General features: G+C 35.5%; 1 pseudogene; it reads left to right on the top strand.

The window, feature by feature from the left end:
- The first annotated feature begins 7,880 nt into the window (after positions 1–7,880).
- On the top strand, positions 7,881–11,528 carry LOC131051814 (alpha pinene synthase, chloroplastic-like; annotated as a pseudogene).
- Positions 11,529–11,777: the final 249 nt, after the last annotated feature.

Genomic DNA, 11,777 nt, shown 5'->3' with positions numbered 1-11,777 from the left:
CAAACTGGTGTAGAAATTGGGTAATTGATAGTGGTTGCACTCACCACATGACCGGTGACAGAAACAAATTCCTTAGCGTGGAGGACTGTAATGGAGGAACGGTGAGATTTGGCAATGATACTCCTTGTATAGTAAAAGGTAAGGGATCTATAGCCCTAAATGATAAAACAAATTGTGAAGATGTTTATTGGGTAGAAGGGCTAAAATATAGTCTGTTAAGTGTTGCACAAATTAACAATAAGGGTTACCAGTTAGAATTCAATGAAGGAATATGAAAAATAAATGACAAATCAGGAAGTCAGATTGCTATCGGTAAACAAACTAGAGGAAATTTGTTCTACCAAGAATCCACTATAGGAAGTTGCCTAATGACAAAGGTAGAAGATAGTTAGCTATGGCACAAAATATTGTGTCATGTAAATTTTCATAGTATAGAAAAGGTTAGTAAAATGAAGTCTGTCAGAGGTATGCCTGACATTACGAAAATTGAGAATGTTATGTGTAAAGAATGTTAATTAGGAAAGTTGACCAGATCTAGCTTCAACAACAACTCATAGTCATCTGAGAATGTGCTAGACTATGTGCATACAGATTTATGTGGTCCTATGAGAACTAAGAGTTTCTATGGGGACCGATACTTCATGTTGTTTGTAAATGATTTCTCAAGAATGATGTGGGCTGTGTTCTTGAAAGAAAAATCTGAATCCTTTCACATGTTTAAGGTCTTCAAGGCTTGAGTGGAGAGAGGAACTAGTAAGAGTTTGAAATGTTTGAGATTAGACAAAGGAGGAAAGTTCACATCTCAAGAGTTCATAAATTACTATGAAGAACAAGGGATTATGAGACAAATGTCTGCACCCAGAACACCTCAGTAGAATGGGGTTGTTGAAAGAAGAAACATAAATCTAATTGATTGTGCGAGGACTCTGATGATACTAAAGGATATTCCACATATCTTCTAGAGAGAAGCAGTCAACATTGTTGTGTATACCTTGAACCGAATACAAGTGAAGAAAGGGACAAATAAAACTCCCTATGAATTATGGTGTGGATACTCACCCAAAGTGAAATATTTCAAAGTATTTGGAAGCAAGTGCTACATCAAGAGGGATGAGTACTCTGGAAAGTTCGATCCCAAGAGTGATGAAGGAACCTTCTTAGGTTACTCCACTAAGAGTAAAGCATATCGGTGTTTGAACAAAAGGACCGGTAAGATTGTGGAGAGTGCCAATGTCAGACTAGATGAGTTCTTTGAGAAAAATGAACAGGATAGCAAGAGTGAACCAGAGGATTATCAAGGATTCGAGTACACTGTACCGATCGAACTTGTTGAAGAGAATCCTGTTGTAGCGGCAAATGAGGAAGAATGTGAAGTAGAACCTACACAACCGGTAGAAGAAGCTCCAAGAAATGAACCAGTACTAGCAAGGTATGTCAGAAACAATCACTCTTATGACAATATCATTGGTGACAAAGATGCTGTAGTTTTGACTAGAAGAAGAGCAAGAGAGAATAGCTGTCTACTCTCCAAAATTGAGCCTAGAACAACAAAGGAGGCTCTAAAAGATGAAGACTGGATTAAAGCCATGGAGGAAGAACTAGAGCAGATTGAGAAAAATGAAACTTGGACTCTTGTGCCCAGACCGAAGAACAAAAATGTGATAGGCACCAAATGGGTGTTTAGAAATAAAATGGATGAAACTGGTCAAGTAGTAAGAAATAAAGCAAGGTTAGTCTGCAAAGGGTATGCTCGGGAAGAAGGTTTGGCTTATGGAGAAACCTTTGCACTAGTAGCTAGGTTGGAAGGGGTTAGAATATTGCTTGCTTATGATGCTTACAAGAAGTTCAAATTTTACCAAATGGATGTCAAATCGACATTCTTGAATGGTATTTTAGAGGAAAAAGTGTATATAGAGCAACCAGAAGGGTTTGTATCAGAAGATGGAAGAGATATGGTATGCAAGCTGAAGAAGGCTCTGTATGGGCTAAAACAAGCACCAAGAGCTTGGTATGAGAGGTTGCATTCATATCTGTTAAGCACAGGGTTCATGAGAACCAGTGACAACAACAACTTGTATTTGAAAACCAGAGAAAAAGAAAAACATCTGATTGCAGAGATTTTTGTACATGACATCAGCTTTGGGGGAGATGATAAGATGAGAAAAGGTTTTGCAGATGAAATGAAGTGGGAATTTGAAATGTCCATGATTAGTGAAATAAAATCCTTCATCGGTCTACAAGTATCTCAACTAAAGAATGGTATATTCATTAGCCAGAACAAGTTCATAAGGGAAATATTGAAGACTTTTGGAATGGAAGATTCCAAACCTATTGAAACTCCAATGGTTATAGGTTGCAAGCTCTCCAAAAATGATGAGGCTAACGAAGTGAATGAGACACTTTAGTGATCCATGATCGGTAAGTTGTAGTATTCAGTACACAATAGACCAGATATAGCACAAGTAGTTGGCTTGGTTGCTAGATTTGCTGCAAATCCAAAAGAGACTCATATGGTGGCGATTAAGAGAATATTTAGATACCTTAAGGGGACTAATGAGTATGATCTCTGGTATCCACATAAGGGATATTTCAACTTACGTGTCTTCACCGATGCAGATTGGGCAAGGAACATTGATGACAGAAAGAGCACTAGTGGAGGTGCATTCTTTCTTGGAGACAGGATTGTGTCATGGACAAGCAAGAAACAAAATTGCATCTCTCAATCCACAACTGAGGTAGAGTATGTGGCTGCTCCAATCAACTATACACAAGTAGTATGGATCAAGAAGATATTGGAAGATATCCAAGAAAAGGTGACTGAAGCTGTGGTGATTCACTGTGACAACACCAGTGCTATCAACATATCCAAGAATCCAGTGATGCATTTCTAGACAAAGCATATAGCTATCAAATACCACTACCTCAAGGAAATAGGGTCATGACAAGGAAGTAAGGTTGGAGCATATACCAACAAAAGAACAGGTGGCAAATATCTTCACCAAGCCACTATCAAAGGACACCTTTGAATATCTTAGAGGTAAGCTAAGGGTAATTCCCCTGCATACTCTAAGGTGAGTAAAGATCGGAACACCATCAATCTGGTATGATTTTCTTGAAAAATATATGTATTTGGATTGATGATTATGGACTATTCCTGTTAGGGGGAGCAATCAGTGCAGTTTGTGAAATAGGGTGTCTAGACTAAACCTTTGGCATTATTGTCAAAGGGGGAGAAGTTTGAATACAGATAATGTAACATTAAGGAAGATGAAGACATATGTGACAATGAAGTCAGAAGTAATATGAATGGAATCCAGCTGAAAGGGGGAGTGAGATCATTACTCAAAGATTGGTTCAATAGAAGAAAAAGTGAGTGATTGCTAAAGAGGAGTCAAAAGTGTTGCCATCAATGCCAAAGGGGGAGATTTAAGTTTGAATATAGATGATGTAACATGAAGGAAGATGAAGATAAATGTGACAATGAAGTCAGAAGTAATATGAATGGAAGCTAGCTGAAAGGGAGAGTAAGATCATTACTCAAAGATCGGTTCAGTAGAAGCAAAAGTGAGTGATTGCTAAAGAGGACTCAAAAGTGTTCCCATCAATGCCAAGGGGGAGATTATTGGCATTGTGATTATCATTGATGTCAATCGGTATAGGATGGTTACCGGTATAATGTGCAGTACTGTTATTGTTGCATACTTAATGAGATGTCTTTGATATTCATCGGTAAGTGAGGAAATGTCTTTCAACACAAAGACCTTTGGAGTCACTAGTACACAAGTAAGTGTTGACTTGTGAGAGGACTGCAGACCAGTAAGTGATATGCTGGTAGTGCATTGTTTCCAACTGACAAGTAAGTTAGTGTAGAAGTGTCAACCAGAAACCGATATGCTGAAGGATGTTTGAACAAGAAACAACAAGACTCCCCATCGGATAAAGAAGAAGTCACCATAAGAAGTAGTTGACATGATGATGCGGTCACAGGAGTTGACTCAGACGAAGTTTAGTAGTCCTATGCATGACCAGAGCTCTCTAGACAAACAAGTGATCAGTTTGTTTAGTGATCAGTGACCGGTGGCAGAAGATAACAGAGTTACACTAGTGAACTGGTGATACAGGTTGAAGGATGATATCTACCGGGAATCTCGGAGTAATGATTGGTAAGCTGGATGCAATGACCAAAGGTGAGTCAGTCATGGTGAGATATCGTCAAAAAAATGGATATTGAAGTCTACAGTAGTTAACAACTAGTTAAGGTGAGATTTGTGTAGATTTTCTGGTTCGCATTTAAAAAATAGAACACGACCCAGAGGTTGGTGAAATTATGAATTGCAGAGGCAGTCAAGGATGAGTTGCTTGTGAGATTGATGAAGAGTGTGCATAGAGAGTGCGGGAATATTTGGAAAGATTTTAATTTCAAATCTACCAAGTGTTAGGTGTAAACTGATTGAGGAATCAATGGGTATGTGTTGGCGAAATATGGTATAAAGGTTTTTGGCAAAAACCAAAATGATTGATTGAAAATTTTTCAAAGTGAAAATCTCATGAGAGGTGATCCAAAGGGCAGAGTGTAGAGGCAGAGTAAAGGGTGAGGAAGTGCTAAGTGATTTAGCAAAGTCGAGGGTATGAGCAGAGAACCGACATAATGCAGAGCCGAGGGTATGAGCAGAGAACCGGTGTAGTGCAGAGCAGACACAACCGGTGCAGACAGAGTATGAGATTCATTGTGATCTGATCAAGCTATCAGTAGCTATTTAAGCAGATCAAATTCTTGTTGCTTTCTAACCATTGCAACTCAAAATCCCTTAACCGGGTGGACTTTAACAGGTCCCTCTATAAAATACCTTAATTGGGTGGACTTTAATAGGTCCCTCTGTAAAATACCTTAACCGGGTGACATCTTAATTGATGATCCTAAGTCCTTTAACAAGGCCACCTCTAACAGGGTGAAGGCACTAATAGGCCTTAAAGAAAATCCCTTAACCGGGTGGCACCTAATAGTGTCTTTGTAATCTCCTAACACGGATGGCTCCTTACAGGGCGTGCTCCAGAAAAGTACAAATTTCATGAGCATCAACTCACACCGTGGTTTTCTCCCATTTGGGTTTCCACGAGATAATTCTTAGTGTTATTGTGTATCTTTTCATGCATGCATGTTCTCCTGCAATAACTATTTGTATTGATGAATATTAAGTTAGTGAAGACTTGAGAAAAAGGTTTTTAATTTTGTATAATCGGTAGGAAATTGATTCACCCCCCCCCTCTCAGTCACCGGTAGGGACCAACACTATCTTCCTTCTTCTAATCTCCTCATCATTTGCATTATCTATCAATCCACTTTTCTTTTATTCATCTTCTCTTGTATTTATACATATCACTACATTATCATCTCATTGCATCTCACATAATATAGATTTGTTCCTCTACCCATTTATGTTCCCATTCATTTTATTATCATTTAGTCTCATCTTGCATCATCTAGACTTTTTAGTCTATCCATTAATCATTTTCATCTTCCCATCCATCATCATAGACATCATCATCCTCAAATACATCCATAATACATCTATCATAATCATCCATACATCATGCATGCATCATCTCATCCATTTTGAGATCACACTCGTTCTCTCTTGAAACCACATGTCCTCTTGAGGGGTAATCCTCATCTTGATCTCATATCATCTTTCCTCCTAGTCACTCTTTTGACTGACTAAGGCATCTTCTCTAATCTAACCATTTTTTTCCAAGCTCCATGTCTTAATGTTTTCTGAAATGATGCTATCATCTCTAATCTTCTCTTGAAACCACATGTTCTCTCGAGGGTGTATCCTCATCCTCATCTCCTATCATCTTTCCTCCTAGTCACTCTGAATGATTGGGGCATTATCTCTAATCTAAGTATTTTCTTTCAATCTCTATGCCTTAATCTTCTTTCAAATGATTCTACTTTGTAGCACCATCTCAAAGAGGGGTAAAATGTAGACATCTAAAATTACTCATAGGCATTTATCAATTTATCCCCATCATTTGTCTATTCTAGATATTTCTATTAGTCAAATAATTCATATTATTTAATTAATCATTTATATTTATCCATTTTCTAGTCTATTTCTTAAGGTTCTATTCAACACTAATACTTAGCCCTTCATCTATTCAACACCCTTATTTATTTAATTTAATTTACTTATTCCCCTTTTCCTCCTCATGGAATTAAAATTATATTTTTAATTCCTCCTCCTTTTCTCTCTCCAAATGTCAAATCCTCCAATGTTTCTCACTTGCATCCTAATCCTAATCCTAATCTCCTCCTAAAGCCCCTTTGAGCATGTGCATATACTTAAAAATTTAAGTGAATCAACTCCTCCCATCACATCAAGCACATGGGTTTGTGAAGCAGTCACCGGTTAGGAGGGACCTCAAAGAGATCAATTTGGACCGATCAACAAGAGTAAACACAACAAAAACAAAAAGATATGATGGAGGCAATGCAGTATATATTGTTTTATATCATGAAATTTGATTACGTCCAACCAGTAACAACCGGGTTACAACATATTGGCTCATAGGCCTAGTAGAACATACATAATAGGTCACAACTGAGACCTTGAATCTTGAGATCTATATTCTATGCACATTCTAGCTACTCGATTCTACAATTCTCCTGATTCTAATGCACAATTACAATTATATATATCGATCCAAAGGGTCCAGTCGGGTCAAAAGGGATCAAAACCCAAAGAACAAGACCTAACGTGCAAAATAACAAGGTCAGCATCCACCAAAATATTCCTCCAAAAAATCCAAAGGATGAAACGTAGATCGCGGGAAAAGGTTGTCCACACGGAAAGGAATATTAGAATCAATGCCCAAGGCTCCGCAAGATTCAGAAGGGGTTCCAATAGATCACCAAAATAGGTCTAGGCAACTGGTAACAATAAATTGTCAATGAAACCGATAACGATATCTTGCCGGAAAATTATCCAAATGCGATGCGGTCTAAAAGCAATAAAGATGATCAAGTCTTCAAGTAGAATCCAACTCCACATGATCCATTGAGCCAAAACCGAGACACACAAAAAGGAAAACTGAAACTACAAACAAAAAGAAAAATATAAAGGAAAATGTTTTTGGTTGATGCAAGATTGCTATGAACTGGGGATGCTCCCGCATCGGTTTGTCCCCCTCACCTACTCAAAAGGAAATATTAATTCCTTTATTCCTACCCTCCATCCTCCACCCTTGATCTTTGAGTGAGCACACATCTACCAACCATATTGGAAAAATCTACTCAACAAGAGGTTTGATATAATTTCTTTTCGTTAAATTATATGCTTATTTGACTTCATTTTAACCTAATTTCGATTATTGTTATGTTTTGCAATTTTGAATGATTTTTTTATTATTTTCATTTCTTTGAAATTACTTTTCATTGTACACAATAGAAAGCATATTTTACAAATGTATGAAACATGTGGTCTAAAATATTTATTTACAGTAGAATGATTTCACATGTGCAATGCAAAACAATCGTTTTTTAATGAGAGCATAAACTGAAAATAATTATAACTTGTAATAAAAAATAACAATACTATATTCAATGTTTGAGCGTAGGTGAAACAAACAGATTAAATATACTTCCCAAGTACAATTTTTAGTGACTGTCCGTAACAAATTAAATATATTATGCATGACAGCCTTTAATGGCAGAATAAAGTAGAGAGTGTTGAACATGTGGGTCACTACCTACAAGGGCGCACTGGGATAAATTATTTTACAAAATGGGAAAATTTGGATCCTTGTTTTGTACCATTCTATCAATTTTCTCTATAAAAAAGATTTCTCTTGCAGTAAGGATTTATCTCTTGCAATAAGCAATGGCTCTCATCTCCATTTTCCCTTGTAATTTGAGCTTGTGTCACACTCTCAAACTTAATCACCCTGCCCACCTTTGCACTAGTAAAGCAGTACCATTGTTAGTACGAAGGAAGAAGCTTAATCAGGCCTTAACTAGAGCTGAAATCCCTTTGCGGCGCACTGGTAAACATCATCCCAACTTGTGGAGCGATGATTTCATACAGTCTCTTCCACAACATCCTTATAAGGCAAGCTAATTTATTTTTTCTACTGTTTTATTTATTTGTTACAACTTTTGAAATATTCCTGTTTGCATCCCAAGATTGATTAAATTGTTCTCGTCCCAAAGTTCCCTTTGGAGTTTGAGTTTGGACATGATTTGTCATTTGTAAGTAATAACATCATCAGATTCAATCGTGTAATTTTGAGTCAAATTTATTAATTATGTTTCACGCATGATTCAAAAGAATCCATCTCACTTGAATTGAAATAATTATAATAATTAAGAATTACACTTGTTTTTTTGTTTAAATAGCTTAGATATGACATTATTGCAATAGAATACATCCCACCAATGGTATCGGAATGCCTATTTAGGACTGTCTTATGTATCTAAAACACTTGATTTATTAGTTGCAATTTGATTAGGAGCATCTTTAATCTTTTTACATATTACTTTCGTTTTCTATCTTGAGATATGTCTCTAAAGCAATTACAGATCTATGCTAATAAATCATTTCCTTTCATTTTCATTTTCAACTCTTAAATCCAAGTTATTTGTTTATGTAAACTCTTGGGAATAAGTGGGTAGGCTTTATTGGCTTTCTCAAATCATTATGATGCCAAACTCAAAATAAGAAAAAATAAACATGAATCACAAAGTAAAAGTACTAAATGCTGCTGTGATGTTTAACTCGAAAACAATACAATTGAATTCCCATAACAATATCATAAATTCTTAGATTACTTCCAAAAAATTAAAGCACATTGTTGTTGGATTTCACAGGCTCAACATTCTGCTAGTCTTATTAGCGAGATCAAAGACATGTTCAGCGAATCACATGCAGATAGTGTTCGCCCACTTCTTGTCCTGGTCGATAATATCGAACGTCTTGGAATAGACCGACATTTTCGGAAGGCAATCAAAGAAGCCCTTGATTTTATTTACAGGTTTGTTTCTATTATTTATTATTATAAGACAATATGCCATCAATATGTATATAACAGTTTGAATGGAATGCCACAGGTATTGGGGTGAATGCCCAAGAGATCTCAACACCACGGCCTTGGGCTTTAGGATTCTTAGGCTCCATAGATATCCTGTTTCTCCAGGTATGATCTCTGTTTTAAATCTAAATACCTCAAAAGTTTTGATATATATCTGATTGTGAAAATAAGAAACATTTTAACTTATATTTAATCTGATTTTTGGGTTCAATTGATATTGCTATATTTGCCAACACAATAGTGTGGAAAATTTGATGGCAGGAATGTTGGGATCCTTTAGAACAGCAAATGGGCAGTTCTTGTACTCCACTGCTCAAACAGAGGAGGATAAAATTAAAGGTGTTCTAAATCTGTTTAGAGCTTCACATATTGCTTTTCCTGGGGAGAAAATTTTGGACGAGGCTAAGGAATTCTCTACAACATATTTAAGTCAAGCTATGGAGAATAATGGGATCAGCTCCAACCTTTTACAAGAGGTGAGCTTTAAGAAGACTAGAAGATTGATTCCTATATGAGGTGCACATGCTTTTACCATTGAACTTGTTCATTTCTTATATCTATCATACATACTCCTTTGTTTATATTGTAATAAGAACATTTTTATATCCAGATATCATTCAATCTTGAGTATGGCTGGTACACCAATCTGCCCAGATTGGAAGCAAAGAAATATATTCAAATCTACAGAGAAAACAATCTGTGGGCCAGGTAGTTGCAATACCTAATATGTTTTCCATTACTGGGTTTGCAATGTCATTGTAACTTTGAATTGAAAATATGAATATTTCAAAAAGTTTAACTATGATAATTGGTTTTTTTAGGACTGTGGGCAATGAGAAACTTTTATTTTTAGCTATTATGGACTTCAACGTGATTCAGTCATTGCATCAGCAAGAGCTTAAAGCTTATTCTAGGTGAGTTATTCGAGAGAGATTAGTTTTTATAATTATATTGTATAAAGAACTAACTTTTATTTCTAGTGTTTCTTCTATTTAAGTTTTATAAAGGAAGAAGTTTGTGAGTAGTTTTGGGTAGTCGAGGTTTTATGCGATTTATTATTATTACGTGAATATTGCATTTCAGATGGTGGATGGAGTCTCGTTTGTCTGAATTGAAATTTGCTCGACATCGTCATGTAGAATATTTTTAAATGGCATGTGCAATTTGTGAGGATGAGAGGTATTCTGCATTTAGGTTTGGCCTAGCAAAGTTCTCCGCAATTGCAACATATTTAGATGATACATACGACACATATGGAACACTTGATGAGTTGAAACTCCTCACAGAAGCTATTAAGAAGTAAGTGCTATATCGTATTGTTATACCTAATAATATATTTATATGTGATTGTACTAACCATAATCTTCTCATTGTCTCTTAGGTGGGATCCAACTTCTATAGGCCACCTTCCTGAATACATGAAACTTCTATATATGGCATTGTATGACACTGTCAATGAAATGGATCGAGAAGCTAAAAAGATTCAAGGCCGAGACACTCTCATCCCCTCTAAAGATGCTGTATGGATATGGTTTTTTATTTATTTTAGAATAAAATTTAAATTTTTATAAAATAAATATTTTATTTATGTTATTAAATTTCTTATAATATTATCAAATTTACTTAATGCTTTGGAATTTTTTGTGGCATTTGTATACTTTCTCGAGGTATTTATCTTTCAATAACTAAAATGGGTCTGAACTTAGCAAGTTGTATTTTCTAATACAAAAATATGTATATTGTTGTTTTTGATTCAAAACTTTTTCGTGTTTATGTAGTGGGAAGGTTATATAGATGCAATGATGCAAGAAGCTAAGTGGCTTGCTACAAGGCATATGCCAACTTTGGGAGAACACATTGAGAATGGAACAGTTAGTTCAGGGACTCGTGCAACCACATTGCAACCCGTGTTAACAATAGATGGGATTCTTTCAGAAAGTATTCTTCAAAAAATTGATTATCCATCAAGGTTTAATGATCTCTTATGCTTGAGCCTTAGATTAAGAGGTGACATTAAATCGTTTAAGGTATGTAAAGTTTTTAATTAATAATATTCTCCCTATAGTCATAAAAAGTAAAATGATGAGTTTGATGTAAGAGTAGTTTATTTACTTGATTATGAACATTAATCTTTTATTGTGAAGGGTGAGATAGATCGAGGAGAAACAAATTCATCCATAGCATGTTACATGAGAGATAATCCAGGATCTAGTGAAGAGGATGCCCTAAATTACATCAAGAATTTATTGGATGAACGACTCAAAGAATTAAATTGGGAGTACTTGAAAAATGATGGTGTTCCAAGTTCTAGCAAGGATTATGCTTATGACATCACAAGAGGTTACCTACATTTCTACAAGGAGAGAGATGGTTTTAGTATTTCGAATGAAGACATAAAAAATCATGTAAATAAAATCCTAATTGAACCTATAACCATGTAACATCTTAATATAGTATTACAATATCTACATTTATATGCATTTCTCTTTCATTGAATTAAGAGATATTATATAATGTAGTTGAAGCTCCAATTTCATAAATTAATTGGAATTCCTTTCTACTGGTACTCTATATAATGGTTCTAAGGAGTATTCGTAGAGGCATGTGAAAATTCTATAGTATATTTAAAATTGTGATTTTTTTTTTTCTAGTTACATCAAACATTATGTAATCCTTAATAGAAATGATTT

The sequence above is a fragment of the Cryptomeria japonica genome, chromosome 1 (assembly GCF_030272615.1).
Source record: "Cryptomeria japonica chromosome 1, Sugi_1.0, whole genome shotgun sequence".
Taxonomy (NCBI): Eukaryota; Viridiplantae; Streptophyta; class Pinopsida; order Cupressales; family Cupressaceae; genus Cryptomeria; species Cryptomeria japonica.
This window is presented reverse-complemented; position numbering and strand designations above follow the sequence as displayed.